Source organism: Choloepus didactylus (assembly GCF_015220235.1).
Source record: "Choloepus didactylus isolate mChoDid1 chromosome 13 unlocalized genomic scaffold, mChoDid1.pri SUPER_13_unloc1, whole genome shotgun sequence".
Lineage (NCBI taxonomy): Eukaryota > Metazoa > Chordata > Mammalia > Pilosa > Megalonychidae > Choloepus > Choloepus didactylus.
In genome coordinates this window covers 2,058,268-2,083,790 of record NW_023637588.1, presented here as the reverse complement: position 1 = coordinate 2,083,790, position 25,523 = coordinate 2,058,268, and the positions used below count along the sequence as shown (strand labels likewise).

Sequence of the window (25,523 nt, the reverse complement as noted above, 5' to 3'; positions counted from 1 at the left end):
ATTTTAGGGTCTAATCTAAAATACGATCTAGGAATTAATCAATAAGTCTTGAGGTAATGGGAGTGATTTACCTCCTCTTTTGGATGCTCTGTGGGGTCCAATCTGAATGGTTATATGAAACAAAATTCTCTGGCCCATTTTTATGTGAAATAATTTATATTCTTAAGTGATTTTCAGCCTGATTGATTTGTCACTTTCTTGCCCATTTCAGTTCCTCAAAATGTACTTTTAAAGGGATATTGGAAGCTGATTTGAAACTATTGTGTGATATATTAGTGCCATTTACATGTCTAAGTGAAAAAAATTAAATAATTTTGGTTAAAATAAAGTTACTGCTTGCTTGCAGAAATATTTTACTTTTCAAGCAATTATTGCAGAAACACTTGTAAACACAGGTTAGTTGCAATATCTTGAAATTCAGTCTCCTGCCCTGTGATTCAGAGCTGTGGCTACTACAATGAAATGTGTTATATATTAAAGAAATCAGAAGTTGCCAACTTTCATCAAGTTTGTCAAAAGTTAAATTTTAACATTTACCTCTGGTTTATTAAATATCCAGGCATTTGTTACTCTTCTCAACTGACAAGTTATGACACATTTATATTTCCATAAATGTGGAAATAGACTAACAGAAAACTGGTGCTTTTTTTGAGGGAGGGCAGGTTTTTTTTAACTTTTGGAACATTCCATTATTAATTCATTTTTTGTGAACATTCAGAAAGGAAAAAAAGCCATTTTATTGCCCCCATAATTATGGTTTCAACATAAAGAGAAAATATACCGTTCAGAGACTAAACATTTGGCTTGTGAAACCAAGGGATCCAGGCATATTTACACATTTTTGTGCCTAATATATTTTACAGAAATAGGTTTCTTCAGTAATGCTGTCATTGAAATTGTGAGAGCCATAATATGTATTTACACATTCTATTCCTCAATATTGCTAAATATATCATAGAGATGGGCATTTCTCTTAAAGGATAAATGAAAGAAAATTAAATTATTTTTTTCCCCAGGGTACTCTAATACTACTGTGTCTTTTTGCTTCTAACATCCAGAATTCCTTTTCATCTAGAGTTACCTTTACTTATAAACATGAAGGATAGGCAACATGATAGGAAAAGAAAATAAGAAAAGAGAATATCACCTAGAACAGATTCCTAGGATAATATATCATATTGTGATATGTCCCGAATGCCACTCCTTCAGAGAAATTGTCCTAACATTTTGATGGAACATTTTAAGAAGTTTAGGGCATTATTGAATGATATTATATAGTACTGTGCCAGTTTGAGTGTATTGTGTCCCCCAAATGCCATTATCTTTGATGTAATCTTGTGTGGGCAGTTGTTATCAGTTTTGCTTAGATTTCTTTGACTGTTTCTTTGGAGATGCACCCCACCAAGCTGTGGGTGATGACTCTGATTGGATATTTCCATGGAGGAATGGTCCCACCCATTTAGGGTGGGCCTTGATCAGTGGAGCCATATAAATGAGCTGACAAGCAGAAGGAACTCAGTGCAGCTGTGAGTGACATTTTGAAGAGGAGCTACAGCCAAGAGGGACACTTTGAAGAATGCACAGGAACTGAGAGAGGAGCTGCAGATGATGGGACAGTTTGAAGACAGCCATCAAAAGCAGACTTTTGCTCTGGAGAAGCTGAGAGAGGAAAAACACCCCAAGAGCAACTAAGAGTGACATTTTTGAGGAACTGTGAGCTAGAGAGGGACGTCCTGGGAGAAAACCATTTTGAAACCAGAACTTTGGAGCAGACACCAGCCACATTCCTTCCCAGCTAACAGAGGTTTTCTGGACACCATTGGCCATCTTCCAGTGAACATACCTGATTGCTGATGTGATATCTTGGACACTTTATGGCCTTAAGACTGTAACTGTAACCAAATAATCCCCCTTTATAAAAGCCAGTTCATTGCTGGTGTTTTGCATTCCATCAGCATTAGCAAACTAGAATAGTACTAAAACATAACATTTTGGCAGGCTCCAGGGTGTTAGCCAGAAAGAACACCACAATGATAAATCCTAAGCTCTGCTTTTTGAGAAAAGTTTATTGAGGGCCTCAAATGAGATTTATGTCCCTAAATTATGCTGTTAGAACTGGTAGTCACTTTAACTACAGTGATCTGCATCTAAAACATAAGCTTCCTTTGAAGCACAGTAGACCACAAAACCAGTGGTCTCAGATCTTCAGATGAAGTCAGCAGTCCTGCCTTGTCAGTCCTTGATATTCCACTTAGTCACAACACTTAAACATAACAACAAGCAAAGTTAAAATAACCTAGAATTATTGACTCCACATTTATTTTATCTGTCAGTTCATTATTGCACAAATTGATGTCTTTGGATGATCCTAGCAATGTAATCATCTTAATGACAAATGACCATTTAAATTCAATCAACACATGTATGTTGATTTCAAGAAAATATGGGGGATAAGGCACAGCTACCAATCACAGGACATTTCAACCTAAAGTGATAAGGATGGAAAAATGCATGCAGAATAAGGTTCAGAATAAAATAAAACAGCCTGAAACAGGTACTTTATGAGTTTTATATTTATATTTCTCTTTCAGCCTATCACAAAGTAGACTTAAGTCCTTTTCACAGATGATGATACTATTTTGAGATTAGTCTGTCCAGTATAACAAAAAGAATTAATTTTGAAATTTAGATTCAAATGATTATGACTCCAAATTCCCTGTTCTCTTTCATTCCACGCTACTCTGACATACTATTCATGACAGGCCCTCCCTGAATACTGGATTATTAATTAACTGACTCACCTTCTGCCTTTAAAATCCTAGGAGCTCTCATATGACATAGACATGGAGGCCATTTGTTGGAACTCCACTGACTTCATCCTTTTAGGACTCATCACCCATCCTATGTTCCCTGTACTCATCTTTGCAGTCATGCTCTTCATCTTTGTGGTGGCTGTGACAACCAATATGGTACTGCTTATTCACATGGACTCCGATCTTCACACACCCATGTACTTCCTACTCAGTCAGCTCTCTGTCTGGATAGAGTGTATATCTGCATCACCATCCCCAAGATGCTGCAAGACCTTCTGTCCAAGGAAAAGACCATCTCCTTCCTAGGCTCTGCAGTTCATATATTCCTCTATCTGACCCTGATTGGAAAGGAGTTCTTCTAACTGGTCCTCATGGCTTATGATCAGTTCATAGCTGTGTGCAACCCCCACAGAAACCTTCTCCTCATGAACTTCAGAAGTTGCTTGTTTATGGTAGTGGGTTCCTGGGTTGGTGGCTCTTTGGATAGATTTATGCTGACCCCTGTCATTATGAGTTGCTCCTACTGTGGGTCCCAAGAAATCAATCATTTTTTTCTGTGAGATCCCAGCTGTGCTGAAGCTGTCATGTATTGACATCTCTCTCTATGAGAACTTGATGTACACCTGCTGTGTTCTCATGCTGCTTATTTCCATCTGTCATCTGTGTTTCTTACCCATAGATCCTGATCACCATCCATTGGATGAACCCTGCTGAGGGCCAGCACAAAGACTTTGCTACTTGTTCCTCCCATATTATGGTGGTGAGCATTTTCTATGGGGCAGCCTTCTACACCAATGTTCTGCCCCATTCATACCACACACCAGAGAAAGACAAGGTAGTGTCTGATTTTTACACCATCCTCACCCTCATGCTCAACCCACTCATCTGCAGCTTGAGAAATAAAGATGTTGCAGCAGCTCTAAGGAAGGTGCTGGGGAGGTGTTCCTCCTCTCAGAGAGTCAGAGCTGGGGATGTGTCCAGGAAGTAATAAGGATTCCAGGCCCTGGGAACAAACATCCCTATCACTGCCTCCATGACACATTGCTTTAGTTTCTTTGATTGACCAAGCAAATACCATGCAATGAGTCAGCTTAAAAAATGGGACTTTATTAGCTCATGGCTTTGAGACTAAAAAAACTTCCAATTCAAGGCAACAGCAAGGCAATGCTTTCTCCTGAAAGACTGGTACTCTGGGGCTGGCTGCTAGTGATCCTTGTCCTTAGCTTGTCACATGTCAAGGCAGATGATGCTGTTTCCTGCTCTCTCTCTTCTCTTCCAGGTTCCTTTCATTTTCAGCTTCTGGCTGCTTCCTTTTTGGCTTTCTCTCTGTCTGAATTTCATTCTTCTTATAATGGACTCTAGTAATAGGATTAAGACCCATCCTGATTGAGGTGGACCACAACCTAACTGAAGTAACCTCATCAAAATGTGCTACCTGAAATGGGCTCATTCCCACAGGAAAGTTTTTAGTTTAAGAATATATTTTTCCATGGTATATATGACTCCAAACGACTAAACACATAGCCTTTTAAGAAAACATATTCTTTTTTGTAAAAATAATCACTGTTATTTTGATAATCCTGAGATATTGACAGAAAAAAACATTATGTCACAGCATCATTTAAGAATTATAGCTGAAAGCTGTAAGTGTCTCAGCCTTAGCCAACATGCCTGTCTGGATTCACTGACATTTTCTTGAAAGTATTCTCAGTCAGGTAGCACTATTCCTAATTCTTCCCAGGCTTGCCAACCATGGCTTTTAAGAATCCAGAATAAATTGTTTAAAAAGTTATTATAATAACACAATCACAAATCAAAATTTTCCATTTCAACCATATTCAAATGCAAAATACATTGGTAATAATCACACTAACAAGATTGTGCAGCCACCACCAACATCCAAACTATATTACATGGGTTCACGTGACCTTCATGACTATTGGTGATCAACTTTTATTTAATTAAATTTTACTGAGACATATTGACATACCTGATATCATCCAAAGTGTCCAATCATTGGTTCACAGTATCATCATATAGATTTGCATTCATAACAACAATTTTTGAACATTCCCATTATTCTAAAAAATAAAATAAGTATAAAAATAAAAATGAACACCTAAAACATCCCATACCCCTTATCCCCCTGTTATTTATTTATTTATTTATTTATTTATTGTCTTTGTTTACTTACTCCTTGTCCAAACACTGCATACAGGGAGTGTCAATCACAAGGATTTCACAATTACATAGTCACAACTTAAGAGCTATATAATTATGCAATCTTCTTCAAGAATCAAGGCTACTGGATTACAGTTCAACAGTTTCAGGTATTTCCTTCTAGCTATTCCAGTGCACTAAAAACTACAAAGGGATATCTATAAAATGAATAGAATAAACCCTCAGAATGACTTCTCAAATCTATTTGAAATCTCTCAGCCACTGAAACTTTATTTTGGCCCAAGAAAGCTTTCACAATCCCATGATGCCAGGGCTGGGCTCATCCCTGGGAGTTATGTCCCACATTGTCTGGGAGAATTAGACCCCTGGGAGTCATGTCCAATATAGGGGGGAGGGCAGTGAGTTCACCTGCAGAGTTGGCTTATAGAGAGAGGCCATGTCTGAACAACAAAAGAAGTTCTCTGGGGGTGACTCTTAAGCGAAATTATAAGTACACTTATCTTCACCTTTGCAGGAATATGTTTCATAAGGGCAAGCCCCAAGATCAATGGCTTAGCCCCTTAAATTGCAGTCCCAATTGCTTGCAAGAATATCAGGAAGTCTGCAGGTGGAGAAGTTAAATATTTCCACATTTCCCCCCAGTCTCTCAAGGGGGTTTGCAAATACTATTTTATTCCCTTCCAAATTACACTGGGATGTATTGGGGCATCACTCTAACCTGTATAAACCAACATGATCTCATTCCCTATTCAAGGTTTCATGTAATTGTGGTGTTCAAATAAACTGAACATACAAGTTAAATAAGATGCTGTGGTACTGAAAATACAAATTTTGTACCAAATACACATCTTTTCCTTTGGTCTCTCACAGAAGTTGAATTTTTTAAAACACTATCAATATGGTAGATTATCCTTTAGTCCTAACCAGATCAGCTTCATTCATGTCTCTAATTGAAGTCTGATCTCTTTTTCAGCCTTTTAAACAGTTGCTGTATGGGGTAATACTGACTTTCATAGCTCCATAACACTTAGCTCTGAGTCTCAGGTGTCACACAGATACCCAAAGATCCATGAAATGACTAGGTTATACACAAAGAGCTCAGCATCTCAGAATTTAGAAATAATCCTAACTAATGAATAGATGTGACTGCTGTAAGAGTTTATAATCTGAGAACCTTTACAATAAGCTTTTTCCTGATAACCTATGCTTTCAAATTCATTCTCAGAGTATGCACATTATATTTAGTCCATATTAGTGAGGTTTTATAATATTAGTCTGTTTCTGGCTTATTTCACTCAATATACTGTCCTGAAGATTCATTCATCTAGTTGGATGCCTCACAACTTCATTAGTCCTTGCAACCATTCACTATTCCATTCTATGCATACAGCACAGTTGCCCCCCCCCCCCCCATTCATCAGTAGATATACCCTTAGGCCACATCCATCCATTGCAAATCATGACTACTACCACCATAAAACAACAGCTTGCAAATGTCCATTCTCAAGCCTGCTTTCAGCTCTTCTACCTAATAAAGGGGTTGCAGGATCATATGACAACCATATACTTGGCCTCCTGTGGAACTTCCACACTGTCCTCCAGATGGACAGCACCATTCTACTTCCCTACCAACAGTGAATAGGTACATCCCTCCCTCCACATTTTCTCTAGCACTTGTATCTTTCTTTTCATTTTTTAAATAGTTTTATTCACACATGATACAATTCATCCTAAGTAAATAATCAATGGTTCCTGGTATACATAGTTATGCATTCACCACCACAATCTATATGAGAACATTTCCATTTCTTCTATGCTGTGGTCTCTGCCCTGTCACCCATTCCAGACTGGTGTACTATGTGTGTCTGGTCAGGGATGCCCCCCAAACTGTCATTCCCGACCATTTACTAGTAGATCCCAACTGTTTACTAGCTGCTCTGGAGAACAGACTAAATTCCACACCTCCCTAGGCCAACATCTTGCCCCACCCTCTTGGTGAACAACTTTTGATTGGAAAATTTCTGGGAACATTTCCACATCACTGGTGATCTAATTTAAAAAAAGCAGCATAAGTAAAATATTTTCTGATTATATTAGTGTGACAGTATTATTTATTTAGGAACCTCTTCTGAATATCATTGATTATGTTTTTGTTCTATATTCTTAGTCACCTTCAATGACCACCTGTATTCTCTTACCACTGATATTAAAATGTAGTATAGAGTGACCTATATCACTAATAAAGTATAATATGTGACTTGCTGTCAATAAACATTTTGAGGTTGATTTAAAATTGATTTCCACTGTTAAGATCAAAACATTGCTACAATCCTACAAAGTTTTCCATGTATGCTCTAATAAAATGGTAGTAGATAAACATAGAAGGAATAGATCAAGATAATTTTATTAGCTAATTTAGTACCCTCAATTTAAGTTGCTCAATTTTCAGGTTAAGTTCTCCATTTGATATGTTTGTAGACAAATATATCACTTTTTAACTAGTTGGGGCTAGGTTTGGTGTTTTAATAGTAATTGTGAGTCTGTACAAAAAGCCCTAAAATATTAACTAAACAGAGACCCCACTGAGCTTTCCATCATCCATCCACTTAACTTTATCTGTTATGTGTAATGCCTTCAGATATTATAAATAAAAAAGTTTTTACTTACCTAGTGTATATTAGAAGGCTAAGAAAAGAGTAAATGGTGGACAAATTGAGTGCTTTCATAGATGACAGAATAAGCAGAGGCTAGTACATCTCATGTTTTTCTAGTATAAATATAGAAGTGAAAATTGTTCCTCCATTTCTGCTGATGTGGGTTAAAAATATTCCTTTAAATATTCTAATCAAAAGGTTGGTCTAATATCACAAAGTTTATAACTCAATTATTCCTCTTAAATGAAAGAAGCAAACAGCAACAACAACAGAGGAAAGAGATGGGAAAAGTCCTGCATGACTGAATTTCTTCTACTGGAAAAACGGACGAGAGTTCAGTTATGAAATATGCTCAATGTGACATTAATTCAGTGCAATACCCCCTTTAATTACCATTGATTCTCTGCATTTGTCCTGATGCCTTCTCTTTGTTCCATTCCACCCAGACTAATGACCCTCCTGGGCTTTCCTTTCACAAAAGAACTTTGTGCTCTGCATTTCCCCTCTACTCTGGGCATTATTATCTTTTTTTCCCATTTCCTCAGAATCCTGCCTAGGACTGGGTTGGTTATATATCTAAGAGGACTTTCTTTCTTATATTTCCAAGATAATTTTTTTATAAATTTAACAAGAGCTTTTAACACAAACATTGATAGATATTTCAGAAGTACCTGAAAACAAAGAAGTGGGCTTATTTAGATGAGTTCCCAGGAATATCATAGAAGTTATGTCTAGGGAACTTCTGGGATATTGTTAATGGACTATTCCCAGACCTTGGTGGTGGTTGAACTGTGCATTCACTTTATAAGTCATGTTCAATATTTAGAAGATATGAAGTTTTCTGTATATGCTATATCTTCTTTTAATGCAATTTTATTGAGAAGCATTCACACACCATACAACCCATCCAAAGTATACAATGGTTCACAGTATCATCACATAGTTGTGCATTCATCACCATGATCAATTTTAGAACATTTGCATTACTCCAGAAAAAGAAATAAAAAGATAAAAAGAAGACCCCAAACTTCCCATACCCCTTCTTCACCATCATTACTGACCCCTAATATTGTAATCTACCTATTTTAAGACTTAACAATAAAGGTAGGCTAATTAAAACAATGTAATATTGTCAAATATGTATATACAGGTGAGTGGAACAGAATAAAACATCCAGAAGTAGATTCATACAAACATCGGCAACTGACTTTTTCTGTTTTTTTGCTCTATAGCTGTACAATCATTTTCAAAGTTCAGGGCTACTAGATTACAGCTTAACAACTTGTAGTATTTCCATCTGGCTATTCTAATACACTAGAAACTAAAAAGAAATATCTATGTATATTCAATATCAATACAATCTGAAATTAAAAAGTCACATCATATATATGATGGGTGTTAAATCCCCCTTATTCATTGGACAGGCCCCACTCTAGAGGACAGTAATCAGGGATTTACCCCCAGTCTTCTGGACTCACTTCTCATAATGAAAATTTACCATCACCATATTTTGCTCCTAATTTAAAATAATACGAAATATGAACTTGGGGTTGCCAATCCTAAATTATAATAAAATAATAACAAACATTGATGATATACCCATAACATGTCAAAAAGCATTCTATATTTGGGGGAAGAGATAAAGAGAAAACTGTCCCCAATTTTCATGGCACATTGAACTGCTTTATCTGGCTTTGATTCTGATCCTTAAAAAGTTGTACAACATATTGAGCAACCTCCTCCATGGGAGTTGGAAGCAGGGATAGTCAAAGCAACTTATTGCCTCTCCAAAGCAACAGAAGATAGGAACCTCAGAACCACATCTTCTGAAACCTCATCCAATACTTTGGTGCCAAACCATGGTATTGCTGTTAATTGACAGAAAATTTCCACAGGCTAGAAGGATGCTGCACAGTGTGCAGCTGCCAGGTTGTTAAGGCTAATAATGACCTGGGGAAAAATGTCTCTCAGGGAGCAAATGCTCATAAACCTTGGGGTCATCTCCTGTAGGACACCAGCCTGGCAGGTCCACCAAGGACCTGATGACCCATGATGATGGGCAGCAGATGACCCTGCTGGGGTCTTTATTCAGCTGATGGATATGGGCCTTATATTAACTGAGCTTTGCTTCTACACATTATTACATAACAAGATAAAAAATTTTATAGTGGTTAGCATAAAATCTACTTACTAACCATTTTAGTAAGTGTTTTAATGAATATTCAGGAAGGTTTCAAACAAAAAGGAATAATAGAGTATTATTTAGTGTGGAGAAGAGATTGCAGACCTCTGTTGTCATTGAATGAAGTCAAGTCCTCCTAACAGGTCTGTAAACAATGTGAGGACAAAATGTGTGAAACATCAGTTCCTGACTCTAGAAAGTAATTATTTAGACAAGACAGGGCAGTTGTAATACTGGATGATTTCATGACACTGGCAGATTATTCCACTAAAATAACATACTAATTCACAAATACATAATTAACTTAAACAAGAAGTCTTGGAAATCATTTTCAGTTGTGATCCTCTTGAGGTTAAATCACTTAAACCAGAAAGTTTATCTTGACATTGACGCACATTTACCAAACATCCCTGTAAATGCCTCCTTCAAAACCCCAGATCCTCAAAGTTAAGGTGAATTTTAATTGTTTCTTTCTCCACTATATTCCTTAGATTTGTACAATTTGCTAAAATATATGTTTAATAAATGCCTGTAGAATCAACTGTGATTAATCTATATTTATTTTATTTTTCTTAGCCTTTTAGGCTTAATTCATTAGACTTTATTCATTACATAAGCAAAGACAGGGATCTTTATTTTGTTCTCTATTGCATCCCAAGAAACTAGAAATCTTCCTGAGACAAATATATCCTCAATAATCATTAGCTGAGTAATTGAACAAGACATTATTTAGAAGGTTTTGGCACTACAAAGTACAAATTTCCTTAAATTTTAAAAAAAATTTTGTTTTTCTTTTTCCTGAATATTCCAGGGTTGAAGAGTTGCAGTGGAATCTGGAGGTCAAAGACATTAGATGAATTTTACAGGCTCACACAGAATTCCATGTCAAGGGAGAGCTGGGAACAAAAGAACAGTACCTACATGATTTCCAAACTCACCCATCCTTCCCTAATTTCTACTTAAGTATGACAAAATGTTGTCTTGTGAGAAGAAGCATCATTAGCTTTTGACAGAGTCATCTTGGATAGTCTTTCTCCTTTGCAAGCAGGAGGTAAGTTCTACATGTAGGCATTTGCTCATGTTAGTGGGGAAAAGAAAGATGCTTTTTTCCGTATTGACTGAAAATTTAGATGTGAGAACAAAGCTAGTATTACACAACTGTTGACATTATTAAAACTATTTATTCCCTGAATTTCCAAAGGGCTTAACTGAAATGATGAGGAATTTTAATGGATTATCCAATAAATGTAGAAAGGCGCCATCATGAAATCTGTTTGAACATAGTTAAAACTACATCTCTGGACCTCATCTGTCTGGAAACTAATGAAGGCAGAGTAGAACCAGTTACTTGATTGCCCTTCCAGACTACACTTCTAAGAGAGAGAGAGTAATATCATTTTGACCCAAGACAAGGCTAAGTACAAAAAAAAAGTTATTTCTTATTTGAAAGGGACTTTTGAAGACTGTAAACATCTTTTTCTTCAAGTAATTTTTAAGAAAAAGATTATTAAATGTAATATGTGCATATATTAGGGCTTTCATTCTAAATATGGAGAACTGGAACAATTCTCCAGTTTTTGCATGCATGTTGAGGGGCAATGAATTCTTTCTTAAACTTGTCATATCATATTTCCTATCATGCCTGCTCTACATGCTGGGAATGCTAGGTATGACCTGAACATGGTGAAAACACAGTGTTACCTACTGGTCAGTTTTTTTTTTGTTTTTGTTTTTTTTTTGCAGAGACATTCCTTCCTTTATTCATTAGTTCATAGTATTAACCAGTCAGCCAGCACCCAACTCCATCAAAGAAAGGCAGAGAGGCTGAGGGCGGGAGTTGTTGACATCAGGAGAGGGGACACCACCCTCTCTGCTGGGGAACCAGGAAAAGGGCTACTAGGCCTTTAAGTGGTTTATTAAATGATGAAAGATTTCATCTTCACTGTCTGTCTTGAGAACGGAAGCCAGCTCAGAACAAGTGCCTGGGTGGGGCTTTTCTGATGTGCAGCCCTAGTCATCACAGGCACAGGCAGCCTGGCATGGGGAGAACAAAGCCTCCTGCTCTGCACTTTTGGAGTCTCCAGAACTTGAACAACCCTCCCCTCCCCCACAGAGACACACCTTTATTGGACCACATACCCTTTTCAAAACTTCAAAACCTGTGGTGACCATATTAATACTGGGGAAAGGCCAGCCTGAAATTAGGCTCTTTACTCAGAGAAGAGAATGGTGATGCTGATACTTCAAAGAACTGGGAATGGGGCAGGAGAGGTGGGGGGTGAGCTCCCCCCAAAAGAAAAAGAAACTGCTTATGAGTATCCTGTTGTTCAGCGATTGAAAACAAGGATCTAGTTTCTTCTTCATCGGTGTTTCTTCATGGCCAAGGCCAGTGCCGTGTGTGTGTGTGTGTGTGTGTGTGTGTGTGTGTGTGTGTGTGAGAGAGAGAGAGAGAGAGAGAGAGAGAGAGAGGGAAAGAGGGAGGGAGGGAGAGACAACAGCTCAGATACCTCAAGAGTATCTAAGGACAACCCTGTCCCCACCCCACCCCCTGCCACCTCCATCCCTTGGGTAGGGAAAGACCCCAAAGTGCAGAAGTTCTATCATTCAGAAAATGAAAGCTAATCCAAGTCATTTTTGGCAGCTCTTTCCACCACTGACAAGGGCAGGCTGTTTTTCTCCCAGTTCTCCTGGAAAAAGCAAGCGGCCTCTTTGCCAGCGAAAAGATTGTTTAAATCCCATTCCAGGTGCATTGCAGAGACCTGGGGACTGACCCTGCCCATCTGGTCCCATCTTCCTCTGTGTTTCTCCCTGGCTTTCCCTCTTAATCTCCAGTTTAAATAAGTATGCTTTCTCCTTTTCCTTTTTTTCCTTCTGGCTTGATGTATCATTAGTTCATCATTAAGTTTTGTTTTGTTTTTTTTTTTTATCATCATTTTATTGAGATATATTCACATACCACGCAGTCATACAAAACAAATCGTACTTTCGATTGTTTACAGTACCATTACATAGTTGTACATTCATCACCTAAATCAATCCCTGACACCTTCATTAGCACACACAAAAAAAATAACAAGAATAATAATTAGAGTGAAAAAGAGCAATTGAAGTAAAAAAGAACACTGGGTACCTTTGTCTGTTTGTTTCCTTCCCCTATTTTTCTACTCATCCATCCATAAACTAGACAAAGTGGAGTGTGGTCCTTATGGCTTTCCCAATCCCATTGTCACCCCTCATAAGCTACATTTTTATACAACTGTCTTCGAGATTCATGGGTTCTGGGTTGTAGTTTGATAGTTTCAGGTATCCACCACCAGCTACCCCAATTCTTTAGAACCTAAAAAGGGTTGTCTAAAGTGTGCATAAGAGTGCCCACCAGAGTGACCTCTCGGCTCGTTTTGGAATCTCTCTGCCACTGAAGCTTATTTCATTTCCTTTCACATCCCCCTTTTGGTCAAGAAGATGTTCTCCATCCCACGATGCTGGGTCTACATTCCTCCCCGGGAGTCATATTCTACGTTGCCAGGGAGATTCACTCCCCTGGGTGTCTGATCCCACGTAGGGGGGAGGGCAGTGATTTCACCTTTCAAGTTAGCTTAGCCAGAGAGAGAGGGCCACATCTGAGCAACAAAGATGCATTCAGGAGGAGACTCTTAGGCACAAATATAGGGAGGCCTAGCCTCTCCTTTGCAGCAACCGTCTTCCCAAGGGTAAAACCTATGGTAGAGGGCTCAACCCATCAAACCACCAGACCCCTATGTCTGTGGTCATGTTAGCAACCATGGAGGTGGGGTAGACGAATACCCCTGCATTCTCCACAGGCTCCTCAAGGGGGCACTACATCTTTTTTTTTTTTCCTTGTTTTTCTTTCTTTCTTTTTTTTTTTTTTAACTTTCCCTTCTTTTTTAAATCAACTGTATGAAAAAAAAAGTTAAAAAGAAAACAAACATACAATAAAAGAACATTTCAAAGAGACCATAACAAGGGAGTAAGAAAAAGACAACTAACCTAAGATAACTGCTTAACTTCCAACATGTTCCTGCTTTACCCCAAGAAAGTTACATAATATAGCAACATTTCTGTGAACTTGTTCCTACTATATCCATCAGAAATTAACAGACCATAGTCATTTCTGGGCATCCCCAGAACGTTAAATAGCTTATCTGTTCTTCTTGGATTATTGTTCCCCCTTCCTTAATTGCTCTCTACTGCTAGTTCCCCTACATTCTACATTATAAACCATTTGTTTTACATTTTTCAAAGTTCACATTAGTGGTAGCATATAATATTTCTCTTTTTGTGCCTGGCTTATTTCGCTCAGCATTATGTCTTCAAGGTTCATCCATGTTGTCATATGTTTCACGAGATCGTTCCTTCTTACCGCCGTGTAGTATTCCATCGTCTGTATATACCACATTTTATTTATCCACTCATCTGTTGAAGGACATTTGCGTTGTTTCCATCTCTTGGCAATTGTGAATAATGCTGCTATGAACATTGGCGTGCAGATATCTGTTCGTGTCACTGCTTTCCGATCTTCCGGGTGTATACCGAGAAGTGCAATCGATGGATTGAACGGTAACTCTATATCTAGTTTTCTAAGGAACTGCCAGACTGACTTCCAGAGTGGCTGAACCATTATACAGTCCCACCAACAATGAATAAGAGTTCCAATTTCTCCACATCCCCTCCAGCATTTGTAGTTTCCTGTTTGTTTAATGGCAGCCATTCTAACCAGTGTTAGATGGTATCTCATTGTGGTCTTAATTTGCATCTCTCTAATAGCTAGTGAAGCTGAACATTTTTTCATGTGTTTCTTGGCCATTTGTATTTCCTCTTCAGAGAACTGTCTTTTCATATCTTTTGCCCATTTTATAATTGGGCTGTCTGTACTATTGTCATTGAGTTGTAGGATTTCTTTGTATATGCAAGATATCAGTCTTTTGTCAGATACATGGTTTCCAAAAATTTTTTCCCATTGAGTTGGCTGCCTCTTTACCTTTTTGAGAAATTCCTTTGAGGTGCAGAAACTTCTAAGCTTGAGGAGTTCCCATTTATCTATTTTCTCTTTTGTTGCTTGTGCTTTGGGTGTAAAATCTAGGAAGTGGCCGCCTAATACAAGGTCTTGAAGATGTTTTCCTACATTATCTTCTAGGAGTTTTATGGTACTTTCTTTTATATTGAGATCTTTGGTCCATTTTGAGTTAATTTTTGTGTAGGGGGTGAGGTAGGGGTCCTCTTTCATTCTTTTGGATATGGATATCCAACTCTCCCAACCCCATTTGTTGAAAAGACCATTATGACTCAGTTCAGTGACTTTGGGGGCCTTATCAAAGATCAGTCGGCCATAGATCTGAGGGTCTATCTCTGAATTCTCAATTCGATTCCATTGATCTATATGTCTATCTTTGTGCCAGTACCATGCTGTTTTGGCAACTGTGGCTTTATAATAAGCTTCAAAGTCAGGGAGTGTAAGTCCTCCCACTTCGTTTTTCTTTTTTAGAGTGTTTTTAGCAATTCGAGGCATCTTCCCTTTCCAAATAAATTTGATAACTAGCTTTTCCAAGTCTGCAAAGTAGGTTGTTGGAATTTTGATTGGGATTGCATTGAATCTTTAGATGAGTTTGGGTAGAATTGACATCTTAATGACATTTAGCCTTCCTATCCATGAACATGGAATATTTTTTCCATCTTTTAAGGTCCCCTTCTATTTCTTTTAGTAGAGTTATGTAGTTTTCTTTGTATAGGTCTTTTACATCTTTGGTTAAGTTTATTCCTAGGTACTTGATTTTTTTAGATGCTATTGAAAATGGTATCTTTTTCTTGAGTGTCTCTTCAGTTTGTTCATTTCTAGCATATAGAAACATTACTGACTTATGTGCATTAATCTTGTATCCCGCTACTTTGCTAAATTTGTTTATTAGCTCTAGTAGCTGTATCGTCGATTTCTCAGGGTTTTCTAGTTACAAGATCATATCATCTGCAAACAATGACAGTTTTACTTCTTCTTTTCCAATTTGGATGCCTTTTATTTCTTTGTCTTGCCGGATTGCCCTGGCTAGCACTTCCAGCACAATGTTGAATAACAGTGGTGACAGCGGGCATCCTTGTCTTGTTCCTGATCTTAGAGGGAAGGCTTTCAGTCTCTCACCACTGAGTACTATGCTGGCTGTGGGTTTTTCGTATATGCTCTTTATCATGTTGAGGAAGTTTCCTTCAATTCCTACCTTTTGAAATGTTTTTATCAAAAAGGGATGTTGGATTTTGTCAAATGCTTTTTCAGCATCTATTGAGATGATCAATTGATTTTTCCCTTTCGAGTTTTTAATGTGTTGTAATACATTGATTGTTTTTCTTATGTTGAACCATCCTTCCATGCCTGGAATGAACCCCACTTGGTCATGGTGTATGATTTTTTTAATGTGTCTTTGGATTCGATTTGCAAGTATTTTGTTGAGGATTTGCGCATCTATATTCATTAGGGAGATTGGCCGGTAGTTTTCCTTTTTTGTAGCATCTTTGCCTGGTTTTGGTATTAGATTGATGTTAGCTTCATAAAATGAGTTAGGTAGTGTTCCATTTTCTTCAATGTTTTGAAAGAGTTTGAGTAAGATTGGTGTCAGTTCTTTCTGGAAAGTTTGGTAGAATTCCCCTGTGAAGCCATCTGGCCCTGGGCATTTATTTGTGGGAAGATTTTTGATGACTGATTGGATCTCTTTGCTTGTGATGGATTGGTTGAGGTCTTCTATTTCTTCTCTGGTCAGTCTAGGTTGTTCATATGTTCCCAGGAAATTGTCCATTTCTTCTACATTGTCCAGTTTGTTGCCATACAGTTGTTCATAATATCCTCTTATAATTTTTTTAATTTCCTCAGGATCTGCAGTTATGTCACGTTTTTCATTCATTATTTTGTTTATATGGGTCTTCTCTCTTTTTGATTTAGTCAGTCTAGCTAGGGGCTTGTCAATCTTGTTGATCTTCTCAAAGAACCAACTTTTGGTGATATTTATCCTCTCTATTGTTTTTTTGTTCTCTATGTCATTTATTTCTGCTTTAATCCTTGTTATTTCTTTTCTTGTACTTGGTTTAGGATTGGTTTGCTGTTCATTTTCTAGCTTCTTCAGTTGACGCATTAGTTCTTTGATTTTGGCTCTTTCTTCCTTTTTAATATATGCATTTAGTGCTATAAATTTTCCCCTTAGCACTGCTTTTGCTGCATCCCATAGGTTTTGGTATGTTGTGTTCTCATTTTCATTCGTCTCTATATATTTAGCAATTTCTCTTGCTATTTCTTCTTTAACCCACTGATTGTTTAGGAGTGTGTTGTTTAACCTCCAGGTATTTGTGAATCTTCTAAGTCTCTGATGGTTATTGACTTCTAATTGTATTCCATTTTGGTCAGAGAATGTGCTTTGAATAATTTCAATCTTTTTAAATTTATTGAGGCTTGTTTTATGTCCCAGCATATGATCTATTCTGGAGAAAGTTCCGTGAGCACTAGAAAAGTAAGTGTATCCTGGTGATTTGGGATGTAATGTCCTGTAGATGTCTGTTAAATCTAATTCATTTATCAGATTGTTTAGGTTTTCAATTTCCTTATTGGTCTTCTGTCTGGTTGATCTATCTATAGGAGAGAGTGATGTGTTGAAGTCTCCCACAATTATTGTGGAAACATCAATTGCTTCCTTTAGTTTTGCCAGTGTTTCTCTCATGTATTTTGTGGCACCTTGATTGGGTGCATAGACATTTACGATTGTTATTTCTTCTTGCTGAATTGCCCCTTTTATTAGTATGTAGTGGCCTTCTTTGTCTCTCAAAACATCCCTGCATTTGAAGTCTATTTTATCTGAGATTAATATTGCTACACCTGCTTTCTTTGGCTGTAGCTTGCATGAAATATTTTTTTCCATCCTTTCACTTTCAGTTTCTTTGTGTCCCTGTGTCTAAGATGAGTCTCTTGTATGCAACATATTGATGGTTCATTTTTTTTGATCCATTCTGCGAATCTATATCTTTTAATTGGGGAGTTTAATCCATTTACATTCAACGTTAAAACCGTGAAGGCATTTCTTGAATCGGCCATCTTATCCTTTGGTTTATGTTTGCCATATTTTTCCCTCTCTCTATTAATATCCTTTACTGTACCCATACCGAATCTCTTTAGTACTGAACCTTTCTCCAAGTCTCTCTGTCCTGTCTTTGTTTCTCTGTCTGTAGGGCTCCCTTGAGTATCTCCAGTACGGCAGGTCTCTTGTTAGCAAATTCTCTCAGCATTTGTTTGTCTGTGAAAAATTTAAGCTCTCCCTCAAATTTGAAGGAGAGCTTTGCTGGATAAAGTATTCTTGGCTGGAAATTTTTCTCACTCAGAATTTTAAATATATTGTGCCACTGCCTTCTTGCCTCCATGGTGGCTGCTGAGGAGTCACTACTTAGTCTTATGCTGTTTCCTTTGTATGTGGTGAATTGCTTTTCTCTTGCTGCTTTCAGAACCTGCTCCTTCTCTTCTGTGTTTGAAAGTGTGATCAGTATATGTCCCGGAGTGGGTTTATTTGGATTTATTCTATTTGGAGTTCGCTGAGCATTTATGATTTGTGTATTTATGTTGTTTAGAAGATTTGGGAAGTTTTCCCCAACAATTTCTTTGAATACTCTTCCTAGACCTTTACCCTTTTCTTCCCCTTCTGGGACACCAATGAATCTTATATTTGGACGTTTCATATTATCTATCACATCCCTGAAGTCCATTTTGATTTTTTCAATTTTTTTCCCCATTCTTTCTTTTATGCTTTCATTTTCCATTCTGTCGTCTTCCAGGTCACTGATTTGTTGTTCAAATTCCTCTAGTCTTGTACTATGAGTGTCCAGAATCTTTTTAATTTGGTCAACAGTTTCTTTAATTTCCATAAGATCATCCATTTTATTATTTAGTCTTGCAATGTCTTCTTTATGCTCTTCTAGAGTCTTCTTGATTTCCTTTATATCCCGTACTATGGTCTCATTGTTCATCTTTAGTTGTTTGAGTAGCTGCTCTAGGTGCTGTGTCTCTTCTGGTCTTTTGATTTGGGTGCTTGGGCTTGGGTTATCCATATCGTCTGTTTTTTTCATATGCTTTATAATTTTCTGTTGTTTTTGGCCTCGTGGCATTTGCTGAACTTGATAGGGTTCTTTTAGGGTTTGTAGACCTATTGAAGTCCTTATCTCTAATTTATCAGATCTACAGCGTCGTGGAGTACACTTTCTCTAACTAATCAGCAGATGGCGTCCACGAGCCACCTGTCCTCCACAAGCCAGTTCTCCCCTGCTGTGCCTTTTTGGGGAGTGGGGGAGTGAGTCTTGTGGGGCCCAATTGGTGTACCAAGCTTGCGTGTGTAGTTGGTGTTGCCTGCCCTGTATGTGGGGTGTGTTTCTGGGCAGTCGGGGAGGGGGGGTGGCCCTAACAATCAAATCCCCCTGGTGATACTAGAGTTTTAAAGCTGCTGCAATAGTCTAATCCTTCAGTTCAGTCCTGCCACAGTTTGTCTCTGCCACTGACCCACAAGTCCTTGGTATTGGTGTATGGCTCCTGAGACTTGCAAGTGGGGCCCTCTTCCAGGCTGTGCACCCCGGGTCCTCTGTTGAGGGATGACTGTGCTATGTCACAGATGAGTGCCGTCCCCCCAGGGCAGTTCTGGGCTGCTGAGCTGTGTAGGGAGGCTCCCAGTCTGCTCAAATGATGGCTGAATGGGGCTTTGTTAATTCACACTGCTCCACCTTCCCAACTCTGGGACAATCAGCTGAGGTTGCAGGGAAGGCTAATGTCCACGCCCAGTTTTGTGGTGTGTGCCTGTTATTTGAAGCACTTCCGTCACACTGGGTTGTCTGGGGCAGCTCTGGGCTATGGGGCTGGCGATGGGCAGGAGTGTTTCCTGTCCACCAGGATGGTGGCTGTGAATGGACACCCCCCTTTTCTTGGGAAGTTGTGGTGTTTAGTGAATTTTCTCAGCCACTGGATTATTGCCTTTTGTCTCAGAGCTCTCTTAGTTCTGCTCTTGACTTGACGTGCCCAAATTGAAAGTCTTTGAAGCTTTCTGTATTGGGCTTCTTAGAGTAATTGTTTTAGAAAAAGAAAAAAGGATTAAAAAAAAAATGGCCCTCCTCAGAGATCTAATGGGTTATTGAAATGCTAATAGACAAAGCAACCAGGGCCATTAAGGAAAGGTCCACAGGGCAGAGAGATCAGCTTTTCTTTGGGATTTGCATATGAGCCTCAGGGCCTGAGCTCCGCCCTTCCCCTTTCTGTGTTCACCAGAACTCCAAAAATCCTCTGCTTTTATTTTGGAGTTTTTCGTGTTGTTGTTTTTTTTCTATGCCTGTCTCCTCTCTGCTGGGCTGGCTGCTCTCAGATTCTCTGGTGTCTGGTCTCAGTCTATCTATGGTTGGAGTTTGTATCAGTAGAATGAGTTTCCAATAAGGGCTGCCACTGCAGTTCTCCCTTCTCCTTCCCGGAGCTGACAGCCCCTCCTCCCACGGGACTGAGCCTGGCAGGGAGGGGCGCGGGTCCCCTGGCCGCAAAAACTTACAGATTTCGCTGATCTCAGCAGTTCGACATTTTCATGAGTGTTGTATGAAGTATGCCCAAAGACAGATTGCTCTGTGGTGTCCAGTCCACGCAGTTCCTGGCTTTCTACCTACTTTCCTGGAGGAGTAACTAAAATATACAGCTTACCAGTCTACCATCTTGCCCCGCCTCCTACTGGTCAGTTTTGAATTCAGAAGTTAATCCAGGTCTTCTATCCTGGAGGCTGTTTTCTTCCCACTGTTACCAAAATGGGGACATATTTTTTTTGTAAAAGAGAGATGTTAAAAATTATAGCCAACAATTCAATAACATCAAGAAGTTCCAGTTACTGTTATAAGAGGTCTTACAAAGATTATTCCATTTAATCTTTACAATGATTCTGAGGAAGGGAGAGTTATGCCCATTACAAAGTGAAGAACTTGAAGAGTGAGTTGCACAGTGTTTTATGACTGATAGCGGGCAGCCCCCAGGCAGTTTATGACCACAGTCTGTGAACTTAACAGACTGAACTGCCCCAGCAGTGAAGGGTTAAATGATACATTAGAGTAGGAGATGCTGTAGAAAACTGGAAGATTTACCCTAGAAACCTTGCTTTATTCCAAGTAACAGGTCTCAACCATTTGGGGGCATTCTTTCCTATGCATTTCTCTTCTTGTTGAAGAATTATTCCACATTTCTATTGCATTAGTTTGTTTCTTTGTTTCTATTTTACTTCACACTTCTTGAATTATTTTGAGTGTAGATCAGTGAGTACCTTAAAATTGAACATGCAATGACCAAAGTCCATATTTTAAGAACAGAAACACATATTTCAGGTGAACATTTTGTGGAATGTGGCTTACAGCCTGTAGAGGAATCAGATGAATTCTCAGGACACAGGTACAGACACAGGCAACAGGGAGTTTTCTTGTCACAGAAACCCAGCACCCTGCACAGGAGGCTCCTGCCTAGAGGAATCTGAAATATTTGCCTGAGTGTAAATCCTTAATGGGGTTCCTAATGTAAATTTTTGCCAACCCAGTCAATATCTACAGGTTGAAATACCAAAATATGGAAAATTATATGTATTTATTGCCCATGTTTTTAATAGATGGTGTATCATTCAATTTTAAATTAAATTATTTTTATATGCAACCTATAAAATTGTATAAAGAAAGAAAATATGGTCAGAACAAATGAATGCCACTTGGAATCCCACTGATAGTGAAAACTTTTATCAGCTTTATAATTATATGCACATTTATATATAGTTTAATAATGAGGAGGTTAAAATGTATAAAATTTACACTCACATGTACAATGAAACTGTCATCAAATGTTAATGGATATATATCCACCTTATTTTTCAAAGCCTTCTTTGAATTCTATTTTTATTTAAAACTAATTATTTATCTTGTCTCCAATTAGCAGATGCTTAGGACACCTCAGTTTACTAACCATTATAAACAATGCCAATAGGAATAATTTTTACAGATTAAAATTGCCCATTCATCTGATCCTTTCTATACCATATTTTTCTAGGAATGGAAGCTTGCACTCATTTTTTACGGCTTGTGATATTTTCTTGGTTTTCTCTAAAAGAAAAGTGATGTCCATTTCCATCTCCACCAGTTATTTATGAGAGGCATCCCTAAATACTCAATGTTGATTCAACCAGGTATCAACTAGGGGCTCAAGTTGAGTAAGATTTGCCAAAACCCATTTCTACACTGTGGCTTTTGCAGAAGAGAGAGTGACTAAAGCTTTCTAGTATGAAGCCTCTTGAGGAAGCTTTAGTATTCTTGTACTACAGGGAAGAGTAAATGTTCAAGTTAAACTTAAGTTTTGTCCCTCTGCTTTTGGCCATATAATGTGCCCAGATAAATGCAAGTGGACAAATGCGTTCACATTTCTTCACATCACACAGCCCGTGAGTTAGCTGAACCTGATATCTACATTGCAGTGATTGTGACAAATCCCCTGTAGGAAGTAGAGGGAGTTATTTCTATGGATTCATCCAGGAAGTTCTAGTAGATGCCATCAAGTGGGGAAAAAAGGAAACCTAGTATATTTTTAATTATCCAGTGACTTTTACTAACCCTATGAATCAGGTCCAAATTCAAGTGGGAAGTAAACATACCAAACATGTCTGTTGCTCATATTGTTCACTGCTGTTAATGTCTTGGATTCAGAGTGAGGATTTTCAGCTATAAACTCTCTGAGCACCGCCATCTGTAGGGAGACATTCTAAAAAGAGTGGTATAGTGGATTTCCATGACAAAATTAAACATAAACACAGGAACAAATAAATCAGACTAGAGTTTTATTATTAAATTATATCATTTTATTTTATTTACTTGCCTGTTTTAAAATACTATTTTCAATAGTTGATTCCATCCACTATATGGGAGCATCTGTATCTAGTAAAATATAGTAAAGAATGGCAATTATGCTAACCAAAACATAGTAATAATTTAACTTGTCAAGTTTAGTTTTGTGCATGATAGGTGGGATTTTTCTAGCAACATTTCATTTTATTCCACAGGGATGTCAATTGGGTTCACACATCTGGGCAGTTTTTTGAGACATCACTGTTGTCATTTTTCCACTCAATTGTAAATGATAGTTTTGTCCTCAGGGACCATTTATTCTTAAATGAAACTTGCCACTTCCCTTTACCACACATTAAGGTGTACCTGTTTCAAGTATCAGATCCCCAGAAAGGAGTGGGATCTTTGTGTGATGGAGGTGCTGGGTGAGGGACTGAGACATGCACATGGGATGGGACATTATTATATCTGTTTAGTGGTAACAGGCAGTTGCTCTTGGCAGTGGATGTGGCACATTCATCAATGAGATTTGAGTCTGGCCTTGCTTCCTCAGAGATGTGGTACATGTGTTTTTAGAGTCCTTTTAAGGGTAAATATAGTGGGGGATTTTATTCTCTGGACCTCAATATGAAGACATGCTCCTGCAGGCATGTGATGTTTGGCAAAAGTAAGGAAGGATTTTTGGTTTCTGGAAATAACTAACTTAATTAATTTGTTAACTTTGATCAGAAATGCAAATTTTTCTGGAGTTTGATCATGGCCTCATAACTCATGTTCCTTTGACTTGCCTTGGCTGATTGAAATGTTAATCAATGCTTAAAGAGGCATCATTTCTTCAGGGAGCAGGTGAACACAGTGGCTGAAAGCACAGACAACAAAGTCAGATTCCTTGAGCCTGGTCTCAACCCTCCCCACTCCATCTTTCTTTGCCTCAGTATCCCCAACTGTAAATGATGTTAGAGGTGCTTTGAAGAGTGACTATGCCAGAGTATTGGAGCATGTAGAAGATGAACAATAAGCACTGCCTGAGTGCTGGCTGATTTATTAGCAACTTGGTTCAAGTACATTTAAAAACTAACATTTATTGGTATATTTGTTTCCTAATGCTTCTCAGCAAATTACCTAAATTTTAGTGGCCTAAACAACACAGATTTATTATGTTAGTGTTCTGAAGGTCAGAAGTCCAAAATGGGTCTCACAGAATGCAAATCAAGATATCTCCAAAATTGTGTTCCTTGTGGGGGTTTTTGGGGAAAAGGCATTCCCTGCCTCCTACAGCTTCTAGAGCTGCCCACACCCCTTGGCTCATGGCCCCACACCAGCAATCAGATCACTTCAATATCTGCTCCATCATCACATTTCCTTTTCTTGTTCTCTTGCCTCCTTCTTTACCCAATATGGATCAGTGTAATTATGTTTGGGTCATCCAGATAATCTGGAATAAACTCCTCACTTCAAAATCTTTAACTTAATCACATCAGCCAATGCCCTTGGTCCAAGAATATGTTCATTGGTTCCAGGGATTAGAACATGTATATCTTTGAGGGACCATTATTGTGCCTAAAAGAGTTCATTTCATTTAACATTAAACTAAACCCATCTCATTATTATATTTAATAAAATCAGAACATAATAAGCCTATGACTTTTATATGACACAATTTTTTCCAATAGGAATACTTGCTGCTAAGCAAATCATGTATAATGGCTGTCATTGTTTTATCTGTTAATATAAATGTGAGTTAACATTTGCAGTAAAATTTCTGAATAGATAATAATATTTTAAGCTACACTTATCTTTTGCAAAATAACTGGGACCTAACTGAATGAAGAACTATCCAAGTGAAGGCATATTCAGAAGAGAGAGGAAGCAATTAATTCCTTTTTTACAGTAAAGTACACTGATTTTTTGTACTTTGTCCAAGAAATTATATTGAGTTTGTTTCAATGAGTAATTGCCTTGAATTTGTAGATGTAAAACCTGATTTGTATGTACAAATTGTATTGCTGTTTGAAATTAGAAACCTTTGATTATTTCTGCTTCTGAGAATTAAGTTTCTTATTACAAAACTTGAGTGGACCATATTTTATGGCAAATTTATTTGTATCTAAGATAAACACAAAGGACTGGCATTTTTCAAAATTTATGTCCTTTTATATTTCACATAACATATCTGAAGGTATTTTAAAGGTAGTCTACTAGGAGTGTATCTTCTTAAACAGTATAAAAATTAAACCATTTGCAGATTAATGACCTGCATTTCTTCAATTCTCTTTAATTTACTTATTCAACAAATATTTATTATGTGCCAGGCATTCTTTCAGATGGTGGGAACACACCATAAATACAATAGATAAAATCATTGCTCAATGGAAGCAGGTGACAAATCATATATACTGTATATATGTTAGATTATGTTCAGAAATTTGAAAATAATCTAAAACCATGAAGTAAGTTGTGCTGAGGTTGCTATATTAAATGAATGTATAGAATAGGTGTCTCTGAGAAGGTGACTGTTCAGCCAGCACCTGAAGGATGCAAGGGGCCACCCTGCACAGATGTGGGGAGGAGACTCCAGACAGAGGGAGCAGCAGAGGCAGAGGCTCAGGGTGTAGATAGAGGACCAGTGAGGAGTCTGCTCAAGCTGCAGCATGGGGGCAAGTGGGCAAGATGGGGCAGGGGATGATTTCAAGGGGTAAAGGAGTAACACAAGATGGGTCTTACAATGAGATATGAAGCCACCATTGCAGTAATTGGAACAGAGTTTGCCATGGTCTGAACTACGATTCTGTAGCCTACTTTGAATGTTGTGTTAAGACTAGACTA

The 25,523-nt window shown here is 38.1% G+C and overlaps 1 pseudogene; it reads left to right on the top strand.

Annotated features, from left to right (window-relative positions):
- Positions 1-2,843: 2,843 nt before the first annotated feature.
- On the top strand, positions 2,844-3,801 carry LOC119524792 (annotated as a pseudogene).
- The last annotated feature ends 21,722 nt before the right edge of the window (positions 3,802-25,523 follow it).